This window comes from Pocillopora damicornis, chromosome 1, assembly GCF_964200805.1.
Source record: "Pocillopora damicornis chromosome 1, jaPocDami1.2, whole genome shotgun sequence".
Lineage (NCBI taxonomy): Eukaryota > Metazoa > Cnidaria > Anthozoa > Scleractinia > Pocilloporidae > Pocillopora > Pocillopora damicornis.
In genome coordinates, this window is record NC_142670.1 from 4660207 (window position 1) to 4677419 (window position 17213).

Here is a 17213-nt window from a genome sequence, read left to right on the forward strand (position 1 = left end):
TGATACATGTTTCATTTCAAAGTAGATACAGAAATTTTGTGTTAGTTCAAAGATAACGAATTCTACCTGATAAAACTTTGAGTATTCTCATTACCTTTTTGCTGGATAATGTATTGATATTACAAGGATAAGTTACAAGTTATATCACTTCTAGGAGTTTGAGGCTTTAGGAAATTGCATCGCGTGCAGACTATTAAACCAGTCAAATGAGAGAAACCATTGAAATATCTTCACATCTGATAACAATAAACCGGGAAATTCGACTGAAATTAAACTTGATTGTTGTCAGCCGCAAGAAAAATAAGATTGTGATCTTTCATTATAAATAACATGAGCTCTACAGCACTAATCAGTTGCAGAATGAAAATTGATTTGTACCTGTTAAACTGTTATCCTTTGAATCCCTCTATTCTGCAGACGATGTCATTTGTTAATTCTACATGCCTGAAAATATCAAAAATAACATTTTGCTTTACAACAATTCGATGAAAAAATGAAGGTAACATATTCACGAGTTTGAAAGATCTAACCTCATCTAATGCCCAGTTTAGTGATCAAACTTGCTGTTCTTCTTTAAGAAAGTTATTATAACTGTTTTTTTGTTTGTTGTTTTTTTTTATTCTTTTTATGATTATTACTTGTTTAAATGTTTCTCTATGGTGATTAATTAATTCTGTGATTTAAATACAGCTATATTCTTTTAGTGCAAAATACTCGCAATCTGCAAAACCCCTTTTCTCCTCAAAGCAGGACATGTTACACTCTGCCGTAACTGAATCGATAAGGATGAATTCACACCGAGTTATAGTGCGCCAATGCAATTTCTCTTCAGGTGATCAACTCGATATATCCCTCGTTCAATATGATACACATTTGTCTTTGGTCATCTTCCCATTAGCGTTACAGTTCTCTCAAATTTTCATTTTCCGCTCTCACCGTGACAACTTCATAAAGTTTCTAAAAATAATAGCGGTAAGCTTTTTACTTGTAAATAACTCCCGCCAATTCTGCACTAAATGTTTTTGCAGTCAAAAGCGTAGCTGTCCAGTGAAATCACCAGAGGGAGATACAAAGCTAAAGAAATCTCATCAATAATATATATTCTTTATGTAAATTTTTTTTCCAATTTTCTCGTCTTTCGATTATAATATGCTGCATATTTCTTCATTAGCTTTCCTCACCTCAAGAATACTTGCAATACATTTAACTCCAATAAAGTTTTTTTCCAAGAAAAATACTTGACTTCTCGTTGTATCTAGAGAAAAGCATATTTAAATCGTTTCGCGTCTTGGAAAGAATTAAAGCGAATACCATAAGTACTGTTCTTAGAGAAATATCCGAGGAAGATATTCAAAATTTGTTAAATCTGTGTACTCCATGCATCTTTGTGTACAGAAGCCCTCAGTGTATCCTACAGGAATTTTAGGAATAAATTTTTACTGAACCAGTTGTCTTTAAGTTGGAAAAGAAATCTGAGGCCTTAGCTCTCTGTCTCTTTGAGCTTCAGATTTCTTTGCTGAGTTTGGATGCAGAAAGCGAGACCATAAATAATTTTAGAACAGTTCTTACAGACAAGTGACGCACATGATACTAGAATCGGAAATGTTGCACCTTCATAGATCCCTCATGGGAAGCTAAATCAGCTACCTTAAGGTCTGATATGTTTATCTGCATGTCAGCATTGATATTTAATCTGTCGTTAAACCTGATCTGACGGATAGGGTTTTTTTGGGGGTCATCGGTTGAAAAAGATTTTTTTTCCTTTGTCACGAAAGAGCTTGAAATTTCCTTTCTATCATTATGTATTTTAAGACATGAAACTTTTGACATTGATGATCTAAGCAGTATGTAGGATGATCCTTTATGTATCCATTGTAAGTCATGGATCATTAACGAGAAATCTATAGCTATATGTGAGAACTTTAGATCGTAAACTCCAATTGTCTAAGATTCGATCCTGCGTTCGTGGCGAGTAAATAGATCGGTTTTTCTTTTGTTCTTTTGTCTCATGTTTCAAATTATTTCTATTTGTATCTTTAGTCAATACCCGTTTATCTCATTCACTGCATTAGGTCGCTATTAACTTATTCTGTCCTCACTTTAACTCCGTTGAAAATGTGATTTGCCCCACAGGTGTGTGTAACAAAACGGTGCACTTGATAACACCAGCAGTATTGAAGAAGCTGAATATGAGCTCATCGAACTCGAAACAGAAAGTCGTGTATCATTGTTTATTTCGTGATCCATGATTCTATTTTGAAGCTATGCTGTTGTTCTATTTATACGCCAAGTTGAGACTGGACCTCATACAAGATCTTTAGGTTTTCATTTTCATTAATCCTGAGTATAGTACAATGACAAAAACATCCTACTTTTAAATTTATTTTGCTGATGTGATAGTTGTTAAACCACCGCCTGCTTAGCTTTTAGGGCGCTGGACTACCGTGCGGGAGGTCGAGGGTTCAAGCCCTACACAACAGAATTCTGCTCGAATATCAGCACTACCTGAGCCAACATTTTTATCTTCCAGCGCACGATGTAAACACTCAAACACCGTGCCCATGTTTTCTGTTATCGCGCGAAAAAGTATATCTACTAAAACTGAACTATGATAGATAAGCAGTTAGAAATGATTTACTAACCACCACCTCGAATATTTGAAGGCTAAAATTTATTCACCGTCGACGATTACCGTGTCAAGTTTGGCAAGGAGGTGGATTGATGTTCCAAAGCGTTTAAAAAAACCAGAATAATTAATCGTGTCATTGACGAGGTTCCCTTTTAAACGTGATCAAGAAATCGTAGTCATCGTGTTTCTGGTGTTGAATTTTTCACTGCTGATGACACGTTTTCCCAATTTCTCTGTTATTTATATGCTGTGGTGGGACCCGCGAGACAGCAAGGAAACCTGTGCTTTGATCGGCTACCAAAGAGCGCAAAATGTGTTTTCTTTTTATTCCCTCGTTGATTCCCAAAAAGTTAAATAAAATAAATAAAAAAATGCTTGTAGTCTGTTGAATACCTCGTATAATGTCGTAATTAAACAGTTTATTTTTGTCGTATGAATAAAAGCTTTTCCGGTATTTTTGATGAAAACATGAGGTCACAGATTCGTCCCAAATAACAACAAAACAAAACAAAATCACAACGAGACTAGCAGATTCATTTGGTAATTCCGCGGTGCATGAAAATATTTTGTTATCATGTAATATATCTTTTAATCCTTTGCTGAGGAAGTCTTCGTCTCGGTGCTTAAAATGCAGTGAGAGAAATTGGCCGATGTACAGCCTTCTTAGGCTCACACTCGTTCAGGAATGCAAACGCATATAGGAGGTATCAGATAATCGTGCGTGGATACGAATTTTACCATCGAGTTTTCATGACATCTCTTACACCTTCAAAGAAATAATTCAATTCAAGCAAATATATTCGTATCCAAAAGTGGACATGTATAATCCTTTTTTATTTAAAAGATATTGATTGAAAAATTGCATCAAATACAATTTTTTAAATAGCAGCATCGAAAATAGAGATCCGCTTCACCGACGCTCAGCTCGTCGGAAAACCAATTCGACTTCGAACATTGTAATACAAAAATTTCTTATTACAAGAAATATTTCCTTAAAAAAGAATTGAATTCAGCTTCAGGTAAAAAATAACATAAAAAAAGCCTACATGGAAAGTAAAACTGTCATGTTGATAAATTCGGTTCTAATGACGACCTTGATATTTTAATATGTGAAGGAAATTGGTACATTTACAGCGTGCGGTGGATATGCATATGTCACGTCTTGGAAACTGAAAAAATTCTGGTATTTCACCGACAACCATATTACCGTTAGTCTTACCACATATCGCGAATGTTACGATATCAAAAGAAACGTAGGAATTGTGTATTTTTCTTTTCAACCTCGAGCTTTGTTTCAAACTTCGTTTGTTTTGGAGAGATATTTGCTGGTTTTGACTTTGACAAGAGCTATAATTATATACAGCACGTTATCTAGCTCTGTCACATACTCCTCACGCGCTTCTGCCACATAACGATCACGTACATTTAAATCTCTACAAGTTATATCACTTCCAGGAATTTAAGGATTTAGGAAATTGCATCGCGTGCAAACTATTGAACCACGAGTCAAATGAGAGAAACCAATGAAACATTTCGGCATCTGACAACAATAAACCGAGTAAATTCGACTGAATTAAAGTTGATTGTTGTCAGCCGCAAGAAAAATAAGATTGCGATCTTTCATTAAAGACAACATTAGCTCTACAACTCTAATCAGTTGCAGAATGAAAATTGATCCTCTGAATCCCTCTGATCTCTAAACGATGTCATTTGTTAAATCTACATGCCTCAAAATATTGAGAATAACGTTTTGCTTTACAACAATTTCGATGAAAAAATGATGGTTACATATTGACGCGTTTGAAAGATCTTACCTCGTCTAATGCCCAGTTTCGTGATCAAAATTACTTTTCTTCTTTAAGAAAGTTATTGCGCTTGTTTATTTGTTTGTTTGTTTTTTTATTCTTTTTATGATTATTACTTGTTTACATGTTTCTCCATGGCGATTAATAAATTCTGTAATTTAAATTCAGCTTTTTCCCTTTTAGTGCAAAACACTCGCAATCCGCAAAACCCCTTTTCTTCTCAGAGCAGGACATGTTACACTCTGCCGTAACTGAATCGATAAGGGTGAATTCACACCGTGAGTTATATTGTACCAATGCAATTTCTCTTCAAGTGATCAACTTGATATATCCCTCGTTCAATATGATACACATTTGTTTTTGGTCATCTTCCCATTAGCGTTACAGTTCTATCAAATTTTCGTTTTCTACTCTCACCGAGACGACTTCATAAAGTTTCTAAAAATAATAACGGTAAGCGTTTTTCTTGTAAACAACTCCCGCCAATTCTGCACTTAATATTTTTGCAGTCAAAAGCGTAGCTGTCCGGTGTAATCACCAGAGGGAGATACAAAGCTAAAGAAATCACATCAATAATATGTATTCTTTATGTAAATTTTTTTTGCCACTTTTCTCGTCTTTCGATTATAATATGCTACATATTTCTACATTATTTTTCCTCACCTGAAGATTACTTGCAATAAATTTAGCTCCAATAAAGTTCTTTTCCAAGAAAAATACTTGACTTCTCGTTGTATCTAAAGAAAAGCACATTTAAATCGTTTCACTTCTTGGAAGGAATTAAAGCGAATACCATAAATACTGTTCTTAAAGAAATATCCAAGGAAGATATTAAAAATTTGTAAAATCTGTGTACTCCATGCATCTTTGTGTACAGAAACCATCAGTGTATCCTACAGGAATTTTATGAATAAATTTTTACTGAACCAGTTGTCTTTAAGTCGGAGGAAAAATCTGAGGCCCTAGCTCTCTGTCTCTTTGAGCTCCGGAATTCTTTGCTGAGTTTGGATGCAGTAAGCGAGACCATAAATAATTGTATAACAGTTCGTACAGGCAAGTGATAGATCGTATCATAGATCCCGTATCCCGTATCTCGTAGATCCCTTGTGGGAAGATAAATAAGCTACCTCAAGGTCTGGTATGTTTATCTACATGTCAGCATTGATATTTGTCGTTTAACCTTATCTGACGGATAGGGTTTTTTTTTTTTCGGTCGTCGGTTAAAAATGATTTTTTCCTTTGTCACGAAAAAGTTTGAAATTTCCTTTCTATCATTATGTATTTGAAGACATGAAACTTTCGACATTGATGATCCAAGCAGTATGCAGGATGATCCTTTATGTATCCACTGTATGTCATGGCTCATTAACGAGAAGTGAGAACTTCTGATCGTAATATCCGATGGTCTAAGATTCGATCCTGCGTTCGTGACAAGTAAATAAGATCGATATTTCTTTCATTCTTTTGTCTCATGTTTCAAATTATTTCTATTTGTATCTTAATTCAATACCCATTTATCTCATTTACTGTATTAGGTCGCTATTAACTTATTCTGTCCTCACCTTAACTCCTGTGAAAAATGTGATTTGCCCCACAAATGTGTAACAAAACGGTGCACTTGGTAACACCAACAGTATTGAAGAAGCTGAATATGAGCTCATCGAACTCGAAACAAAAAATCGTGTATCACTGCTTATTTCGTGATCCATGATTCTATTTTGGAGCTATGCTGTTTCACTATTTATACCCCAATTTGAGACTAGGCCTCATACAAGATCTTTTAGATTTTCATTTTCTTTAATTTGGAGTATAGCACAATGACATAAACATCCTACTTTTTAAATTTTTTTTGTTAATGTGATAGTCGTTAAACCACTGCTTGCTTTAATTTCTTTAATTTGGAGTATAGCACAATGACATAAACATCCTACTTTTTAAATTTTTTTTGTTAATGTGATAGTCGTTAAACCACTGCTTGCTGCTTAGGTTGTGGGGCGCCGGGCTGTTGTGCGGGAGGTCGAGGGTTCAAGCCCTACACAACAGAATTCTGCTCCAATATCAGTCTTTACTGAGCCCACATTTTTATCTTCCGACGCACGATGTAAACACTCAAACATCGTGCCCATTTTGTCCGTCATCGCGCGAAAAGGTATATCTACTAAAACTGAACTCTGACAGATAACCCGTTAGAAATGATACTACTAACCACCTTGTAGATACGTAGTTCGAACATTTGAAGACAAACATTTATTCACCGTCGACGACTAATGTGTCAAGTTTCGCGAGGAGGTTGAAGGACGTTCCAAATTCTTCAAAAAACCAGAATAATTAATGATGTGGTTGGCGAGGTTTCGTTTTCATACATGATCAATAAACCGTATGCATCGTGGTTTTGGGGTTGAAATTTTCATTTTTGTTGACACACTTACCCAATTTGGCTATTTATACGTTAAGGTAGGACCCGCGAGCGAGCCGGAAACCTGTGCTCTGATCGGCTACCCAAGAGTGAAAAATGTATTTTCTTTCGATTCCCACTTTGATTCCCCACAAAAGAGTAAAGAAAAGAAATGCTTGTAGCCTGTATAATTTTTGTATCTAAACAGTTTTTTTTGTCACATGAATAAAAGCTTTTCCAACAATTTTGGCTATAACAGAGGTCACAGATTCGTCCCAAATGAAAACAAACAAAGTAAAAATCACAACGAGACTAAAAGATTCATTTGGTCATTCAATGGTGCAGGAAAATATTTTGTTATCATGTAATATATCCTTTGATCCTTTGCTGACGAAGCCTTCGTCTCGGTCTTTAAAATGCAGTGAGGGAAATTGGCCGATGTACAGCCTTCTTAAGCTCACAATTGTTTACTAATGCTCATGCATATATGAGGTATTGGATAACCGTGCGTGGATGAGAATTTTAGCATCGAGTGTTCATAACATCTTTTACACCTTCAGAGATAATTCAATTTAGGCAAGTAAATTCTTATCCAAAAGTGGACATGTATCATCATTTTTGTTCAAGAGATATTGATAAAAAATTTGAATCAAATACAATTTTTTAACCCTTTAACTCCCAAGATCTGATTGTCAATTCTCCATTCCAGCTGCTTTACATTTTCTTGTCAATTAGTTATGAGAAGTTGATGTTAGATTGGGAAAACAACTTTTGCCTGATCAGTTTGAATATTCTCACTGCTTTTTTGTGGGATAATGTATGGATATTATAGGGAGAAGTTACTTGTTGATCACTTCTGGGAGTTAAAGGGTTAAATAAGAGCATCGAATACAGAGATCCGCTGCACCGTAACTCAGCTCGCCGGAAACCAATTCAATATCGGATATTGTAATACAACAATTTCTCATTACAAGAACTATTTCCTTTAAAATGGAATTGAATTCAACTTCGGGTGAAAAAAAAGACAATTGGAAAAAAACAGCTTACATGGAACTTTAATGTTGATAAATTCGGTTATAACGACGAACTCGAAACCTTTATAGCGGAGCTCGCAGCGCGCGAACCGTAGCCCCCACAATTATACGAAATAGTGGTAACCCATCCAGCCGAAAAAATTTGGACGTGCGACCGTACGACCGTACGACCGACCGTACAAAGTGCCACTTTTAGCATGCGCGGCCAACTGTACTACGGGCACTATCTTGGGTGGAAGGGTGAGGGAGAAGGTAATGCGCAGGCGCGATTGCGCGCGTAACTTGGATACCCATTAGTGTGCGCCAGGAAACACCGGCTGATGACAATGAAGTGCGCATACTCGAGTGTCGAGCTTCAGTGTAGCGTACCGCGGGCACACGGCTAGGCCATGCACGAGGGCTTCACATGGGTTGGTGGATGTGAAGCCGCGTAAGCAAATAATCTTCAACCCGCGTTTTGAGCGCGAAATTAAACTGGTGAGGTTGTAGTTGAACAGTAATTCTCAGTATTCTGTAAATTCTAATCAACTCGCAGAGCAACAATACAGGCAGAATCAAGGCTTTGTCACAGGAGGAAATTGTTATGATTCAAGTGCGTGGAGAGAGGGTTTTGAGTGAAAATAGGATGAAAAGAGAGAGACTGAGCGACCAAAAAAAAAAACAAGAAGTAAGTGAGTCCAGAGAAACGCGCAAGAAAGTTGGAAGAGGACACCAATATGGTTTATACGGTGAAAGAACGCGAAAGAGAACAAGAAAGACGTAAGTAAAAAGGAAAATATCTAGCGAAGAGTAACGCGAGGAAACTCAAGTAGTTTAAGGCCTGGGTTCTATCTTGGTTCGAGACCCCCAGCAGAGTTTCAAGACTTAAAAAAATGGCGGCCGTTGTCGCATAGACTAGCGACTAAATACAGGAATGGCTCCGACCTGTGATTGGATGATAAAAATAATAAAAGTTAATAAGTTATATCTTAACTCCTTGCTCGTGAGTATTGTTAACCGCATGTTTCGAAGCGGAGCAATGAAATATCAATGTGACAACACCGATGATTCAAATAAGAAATGGCTAATTACATAACGAAGAGAGGGAAGAGTCTATCTTGTTCAGCGAGGTCGTTCAGCGATATTCCGGCGATGGAAAAGTCATCTGCTGACAAGCTCCGCTGACAAAACTCATTTAGTGAGTTTAGGCGGACGACCAGAGACTGGAGCCATTCGTGTATTTCACCGCAGACAGGAATGGCTCCAACTCATGCGTATATTAATTATTTTTAGTTCCGGCTAAATAATTTGTACACTGAGATAAAAGCTGAGAGAGCGATTTATTAGGTTCTGCTTATGCTGAAGTCTACAGTGCTTGCAAATGAATCCCTCTTTTATTACTACAGGGCCATGTAGTTTCTAAGTTGAGCAACTGCATGTCACGTTTGGAAAATCACGCAATGTTGCGTGACGCTGCTACCGATGTTTTTAATTTACTGTATGCTCTGCTGGAGAAATATGGCTTGGCCGCAATCGAGAGATTTTTTTTTCGTGGAAAACTGATTTTCTCGGTTATTGTTCACGTGAAGGACAAATTCACTAGCGTGCTCTTCATCTGTTTTTGCATAACACCTAAAGGAAGAAAGTCGCGGATTAATTTTGCTTGGTAATTTCTAACAACTCCATTAGACCTAAAAAAGGAAAAAAAAAACAAACAAACCAAAAAAACGTCTTACCAGTCAAACCAGTGGTAGTAGCTCTGGCACTGAATCATGTCGAAGTACCTTGACTGTTTGCAATGATGGTACAACCGATCTTCGAACAGTTTTCGGCTATAACAAGAAAGGGTAAAATGATTTTATAGAACTTGTTCTAAAATTAATGAAGGCTGTTCATCACATGACGCTGTATTGGAACGAGTATATTTCGTTTGCTATTGTATCACACTACTGTTTTAGGCAAGGCATATATACCACTTAAACTTAAGAAAGAATGAGTAGAACATAAACCACATTTTCTGTAAATTACAAGAGCCATCCTAACCTAATTTGCCAACTGCTTGCCAGGCATCATCTGTAAAAAAACCGCTTCAATTTTTCAAATTTCAAAATTTTTAGCTAAGACCATGGCTCCCAAAAATATTTCTCACCTTGCCTAAAAATTTTTCAAAAGAAATTTTCAAATTCTTCACAACTTTGCCTATTCCTGCTCGTAGGTCCAGCCAAGCCCTTATGGTCATTGGCCCCCGCAGTATCCACTGACAATGGCTTATAAATGTAGGCGTTTAGTGTTAACTTGTAAAACTACCTGAAGAAGGTTACGACAGTTAGACGAAACGCGTCAGAGAATAAAGAAGTTTTACAATTACTGTTCGCACAGCGCTGCTCACTAGTTTAGTTTTAATTTTTTCTAATTTTTTTTAAAAAATTGTTAAAAAAAAAAAAAGTTAAAAAAATTATTGAAAAAATTATTGATAAAGGTTTGATTCGGAACTATGCGGTGAAATAGAAGAATGGCTCTAGTCTCTGGTCGTCCGCCTGAACTGACTAAATCAGTTTAGTCAGCGGAGCTAGTCAGTAGAGGACTTTTTCGTCGCCGGGATATCGCTGAACGACCTCGCTGAACAAGAAAGGCTGCCTGCCGGCCCTTCGCTACGTAAGTAACCATTTCTTGTTTGACACATCGGTGTTTTCACTCGCATTGATATTTCATTGTTCCGCTTTGAGATACGCGGTTAACAATACTCACGAGTTAAGATGTAACTTATTAACTTTTACTATTTTTATGATCCAATTACAGATCGGAACCATTCCTGTATTTAGTCGCTTGTATCGCATGGTGTATTCGAAGTTAAGATCAGAGAGCGTTTACGCTTTTGATGAGGCGAAGATGGATATCTACCGAAAATTTTTTTAGAATACGTTGTTTTCGTGCAGATGTGGGGTCTAAAGCTGAGGTGAGTGGTAGTTTTGTGTTTAATTAGACAAATTAGCTCCAATTTGCCGTAGCTACCATAATGCTCTGAGGCGTAAATTCAAATAACGAACGTTTCATTCAAGGAAAGTGCATTTTTTCGTTTACTAAATTATGGATTAAAATAAATTTTGGTATGTTTCGGAAATTTTCCATTCTCGTCAACGTAGGATGAGGTGGAAATTGATAAACTGCGGAGTGAAAACTTACTCGTAGCGTAATCAAATTATCAAATTTAATTGCCTTGGCTCCCGAGTCCGAAATTTAACGGCGATTTACAGTACAACACTTTTGTGGGTAAATGTATCTAAATGAGCTTCAACAAAGAGAATTTATTACTCAGTCTACAAGGCATGTAAATTTCGAATTAATGAGATAGACCAAAAAACTACACGTCAACAGATGTGTTCTTATACATGTGCAGCGAAATTAAAAGTACATGATTATTTATATGTTTTAGATTGAATCGATCTCAAGAGAGGTAACAAACTGAATTGGGATGTCGTCTTTCACCTTGGTTAACAATGACTTCGATTTGCTTACCTGTTACGAATAACACAAACATTCTCAATCATACATGAACATTGTAAATAGGAATCTGAACATTACCTTTTCTCAACTATGATTTTTATTTACATCCTTATACAACTTCCACATTCGTCAGTGCATGTTATGCAACTTGTGAAATTAAAGCCATCTAGCATTTGAAGTCAAGTAATGTAAATTAAGTAAAAACTGTTGCATGAGACTTCTTTTCTAATTTCATGTTCAAAGTGTATTTTTTCAATCCATAGGGACAAGATAGCTCAACAGCACAGCTATCTTGCAGTCAAACATAATCTTTGACTTGCTTATGATGAAGGTGAGCGATTAGTAACTAAGTGTTAATTACCAGTAACAAATTTGCTCTTAATCCGAAGCTTTCAGTGGTAAAAATGATGGACATCAATCACTTTCAAGCAACTTATTACCTTTTTTTAAATGGCCAGACTAAATCATTTAAGGGAATAAAATAATGTAAGAATGCTTGATTAAAATACTTTATAAATGTACTGTAATCCTCCAGGATTGTAGCAGTTTCAGAGCAACTTTTTTCTCATGAAGAGTATTTGTTACCTCATCTGATAACTCATTCTCATTGGCATTGGGAAGCCAGTTATTCTACATCAAAAAGGTTGCATCCCATAATTTTATATCAGACTGTAGTTGCTTAGTAGCCTTCAGGACAAGAATTTGTATTTTTGCCAGGTGGTTTTCATACCTGTTGGCACAATATCTGGATTTGGGGTTGCGGTTGAGGTTGTTGCACAATTTTTCAAGCTGTATCACTTCAGGTGTTTTACCTAGTGCAACCTCTGCTGCTTTTGTTGTTTTTTAAGTGAGGGACTGGTTACTTTCATCTGATCTAGAACAAATCTCATGCTCTGAAAGCTGTGGAAGTTGGTTTTGCTCTAGAGGCTCTTTGCTATTTTCTAGAGGTTGTTGTTCCTTTCCTTGTTCTATGTCACTCTGTATGTGGTCATGTAAGTTTTCAAGTTGTGATTCTTCTCTAAAAAAAATACAATTTTCCCTCACATTTTCTGTACATGTACATTTTTACATGTTTCATTTCCCTGACATTTTATCATTGACTACTATAATAACTTGAATGCAAAATACATTGTGGTTTGGTACGGAGATAAGTTTCTTCTATCTGACATTCTTCAGTAGCTGAGGGTCTGTCATCACTGAGATGTAACTTGTTGTAAACTAGTTCCCCACTCTTACTTCTCAGCTGGTGTAGAGGCAGTTCTTCGGGTTTCTCAGAATATTGTTTCCAAGCAGTCTCCAAACTGGTTTGAATGGGTTTGACCAAACTAGATCTGAAATGAAAGATGTGAGGACCCTCTGTGTGATGTGTGGCTTCACTAGGACCATCATGGAACTCTACGGAACCATCATCTTCCAGTGCCACCAAACCCCTGGTCCTGGAAGCAGGAAATCACCTATTACCTCCAGCTGAGCCTGCCATAATCTTGCCTTCTTCGTTAAAAGGTCTTTACTTACTGTTGTGTTGGCTCTGTCAGGTAACCCCTTTGCCAACTTTGTAATTTCCCATTCTTGAATGCTGACTGTATTTTCCTCTACAGTGATATCTTCTCCCAGTATGTGAAGAAATGCATTTGGCACCAAATCTTCAGCATGTTTGCTCCATGTCTTTCTTGTTATGCTACAATTCTGTCAAAAAACCTTTCCAATAACATAGCATTGATGAATGAAAGACACACCAGCATGAAGATGACAGAAGCATGATGCACAGCACTGTGATAGTAGATACCATACAATTTACGAATAGTCATGGTCTTGGGTGGGGCTAGCATGGCTCTCATTGCCGGTGCATGTTTAAATGAAAGGTTTAGATTACTGCATTTTATGTGAGTACAATGGGAATACACTTGCCATCTGCGGTACATGTACTTTGGATTTTGTAGGTTGTTGATAATTTGTATGCCTTTCTTGAAAGCCACCTGAAAAAGCTACAGCATATGATGGCTTTGATATCTCACAAACTTTTGAGAGCCGAGAAGGCAAAGAGGGACAAGGAGGAGTGGGGTAATGAGTGTTGAAGGGGTAGGAGTGGGGTAATGGAGTGTTGAGGGGGGTAGGAGTGGGGTAATGGAGTGTTGAGGGGGTAGGAGTGTGGTAATGGAGTGTTGAGGGGGTAGGAGTGGGGTAATGGAGTGTTGAGGGGGTAGGAGTGGGGTAATGGAGTGTTGAGGGGGTAGGAGTGGGGTAATGGAGTGTTGAGGGGGTAGGAGTGAGGTAATGGAATGTTGAGGGGGCAGTAATAAGTTGTTTCTCTTCTTAAGCAAAGAGAGATCTCAGCTCCTGGTGCTGTTCATTCCTCTTCTCCTGGACAATGTTATGTCATTTTTTTGTTCACAGCAAATTCTGTTAACATCCATCCTCTTTTTCTGATCAAATGTATCAGGGTTAACTCCCCAGGACTTTAGGTACTCCTTCAAGATTTGCCCAGCATTGGGTGGTGGAACACTCGCCCCTTTTCTTCTTATTTGATACTCCTTGGCCTTCTCAGACCAGTTCACAGTCTTCCAGTCGTTCACATCCAGCATTAGCTGCTCTAGGTTTCCATCCACAGTACTGGGAATATGCCACCTCTTCTGTTGCTTGGGGGCATTTTTTACCCTCCTTTTGGCTTCATCATTCTACCATTCTTTGCCTTTTCCTGGCTGCGAAAGATTTTCGTTGAGCCATTTGAAGGTCGACATCATTTTTTTTCAATTTTCTTCATTTTTTTTAAATTTCCTCTTCTTTACAGATTTTTTTTTTGGCCTCAACAGGTGAAACTTTCTTTGTCACCCAGCCTTGGGAACCATGGACATTTCTTCTCCAAAGGACTTTCCCAGTTGCTCCTTACATACAGAGTTGAATTCCTTATATATTACTGACCCTATGTTTTTCACATCTTTTTGTGTTGGTGTGAAGATTTTTTTTTCCTGAAAGCTCTTTGGCTCAACTTTTTACTTCTGTGGATGCCTCCCTTCTGCTCACCACACAACCTGTCCTTTTTTTGTAGAGGCTACTCTCTACTGGTGTTGTTAAGGGACAACATTTGCATTTTTCTATTTGGTGCACAGTTTTTTTACCCTGGGCAGTCTTTTGCTAGTCTTCCATTGAATATGCATTTAGATACTGTTGCTTTTTTTCTGGCGGCGACCACTGTGAAATTTGGCTATCAATGGCCTTATATTTCGGATCAACATCAGCATCTGGGCAACTGCCCACCTACCCCTCCCCTAACCCAACAACAGTCTATTGATAACAAGTGAGGGTTAATGTTGGGCTAGGGGAGGGGTAGGTGGGCATTATAAAACCTTTACACCGTAACATCAGTATGCATATTCTCCTTACTGTTCTCAATACATTTTTGTTATGTGCTGGCAGGGAGAATTTGTTTAACAATCAAGAGGTTCTTTAGTTTTTTATTATCAGGGGTGATATTGAGAGGGGAAATTTGATGCTAGACACTATCAGGAATTAAAGGGTTAAAGGAAGCAGGTTATTAAAAAAATTATAACTTTGATTCAAGCAAGTATTTGAATATGTGAGTAACATTTGATGTTTTCACATGTAACAGGATGATCAAGCTGAAGATGGCCTCAAAAAGGAGTGAACTCCACTGCAACAAATAAGTCACTACTTTTGAAACTTGAGCACTTGGTAAATACACCTTGGTTTGTAATTCTGATGATTACAGTTTGCTGAGGTAATTGAAATGTCAGTCTCCAAGCAGGAACCATCCACATGACCTGTAGAGTCATAAGCCATGGGATAACTTTAGAGAAATGCATTTGTGTCTGTAGAACTATTGTGAGTACAGTACCACCTAGTGACAAAAGTTAATGATTTCCTGTAAGTATGAATGTTTGGGAGAAGTTATAGTGGTAACCGATGCTTTCCTGCTAAAATGCATAGGATTTAATGATTGTAAAGTATATCTCTTAGCTTTTAAACTTTCAAATTTGTATTAATTGTAACTGTTTACCATATTTATTTCTTTGTACCTCAAGCCCTCAAAAGTTGAAGCAAGTTAGTCAATCACCTGATTTCCTGGTTTGGAATTGTGGGATTGATTGATTTATTATTGATTGATTTATAATTCTGCTGTGTAAGTTGCCACATTATAACATGTAATATTATTATTTGAATTGCATTAAATACTCTCGCCCAAGCTTTCATTAATGCATGGTGTTTCTTATCAATACTCATACCCAAACTAAAGATTGATATTAGGAATTGGTCACAAGATATGTAAGTTTTAAATGGTGGGAAACTGGAGAGGAAAAAATCCCTCTTCAATTAGGACTAAAATTAAAGTGGGCTCTGCTATTTTAATTCATGTTTTTACTTTGACCTGCATGAAAGTAAAATTAATTGACATCCGCATAATGCACAAAGCAAGAATATAAAAGACCTAGCTTGATAAGTTATAAAATTAAAATAAGAAAGTTGTGCAGACCATAATCTTGCCTTTTATCCTTCTCTGGATATTTACTCAAATAGCATAGTCACTATCAGTCTCTTGCACTCTCACTCTCACTCTTCACTGAGCATGTGGAAAGATGATAACCTTGGGAATTTTTTTTAAATGAAGAGAGGAAAGCTTGCCCTCTTACCACAGATAGTTCTTTTGTACGTCATCAGTACATACCTAGTCTTATTTGTACATCAAGTTGATTGTTCTAGGTAGGCTAACCTAATAAATTAGTTGTGAAAATTTCTTTGTTTGACTCAATTTTACCTGACAAACCTAAACTGAATAATAGAAACTTGAAATTTATTTCTTCTCCTTTTGAGGTGTACATCAAAATTTTGAAGTCATGGCAGGCCTGAACTACAGGTTTATAAGAAATCTGCATATGTGTATGTGTGTTTTAACATATAAAACCGGTGAAAAGGTTGCTTAACTTTTTTCATTAGTACACATTTCTTTTTCTTTTTCGCTAGATTTAAAAACATCTAGAAAGAGAGTTTATTCGAAATCGTTTCCGAGAATCATGTGCATATGTAGACAGCCTGGTGACGTCACTTTTCTTTTCACTTAGTTCGAATAATGTTATCTTTCTATTAGGCCTGCTGACACATCCAACGCTTGCTTCTATCAGTTCAACTTCTTCCTTATATGTACTTCATTTTATCAATTTTTTTCAAATTTCAAATCAAATTACCATGAATAAAAACAGGCTTTTCTCACCTCACAATCGACATTCCTTTCCTAGCAGCATGAAGGAAGATCGTCATCATAGACTCAGTTAAACGATCTGCCACGAGTCTCCTACAACTCAGTGGAGGAGCATCTGAAGTACTAATCGGACGGTCGTAGCTCCGACTCCTAATTGTAGCACCGAGTTCTTTTTTCTTGAGTATACCTGTGTCATTCCCTGAAGGACATCATCTTTCATTGTTTATTTCCCTGGAAATGTCGTCTTTTTGGCTGGAAGGTGTGAGAAAGTTTTAGGAATAATCTTTTGTTGTGCAATGTCCCTTCATTCTGATATTTAGCGATGATAGAAAACAAACACACATGCACTGCATATTTTTGTTTATATTTTGATGATGTAGTTCCGTTATCTTTAAATACATTTTAGAAACCATGACCAGATTATAGGCCTCGCGCTTGAGCCGCGAATCAAATCGGAAAAAAAAATACTCGCTCCTGAACCTACAGTACTCAAGTGGAACTCGGGTGAGTAAAAGATGTGGGTTATTCATTAATTATATAACCAAAACTAACGAGACCTGAAGTGTTACTTAGGAGTCTTAGGTGTTTTCACACCACAAGAGAAACACAGATACCGAAAGCATAGTGAAGGAAATTTTCTTATTAATGATGCAGG

The 17213-nt window shown here is 37.0% G+C and overlaps 1 long non-coding RNA gene across 1 annotated transcript; it reads left to right on the forward strand.

Moving 5' to 3' along the window:
- The first annotated feature begins 10449 nt into the window (after positions 1-10449).
- LOC149051452 (uncharacterized) lies at positions 10450-17092 on the forward strand. The gene is made up of 5 exons (XR_016180931.1): positions 10450-10497; positions 10642-10798; positions 11610-11677; positions 14954-16817; positions 16965-17092. It is a non-coding gene; the product is annotated as an uncharacterized LOC149051452 (long non-coding RNA).
- Positions 17093-17213: the final 121 nt, after the last annotated feature.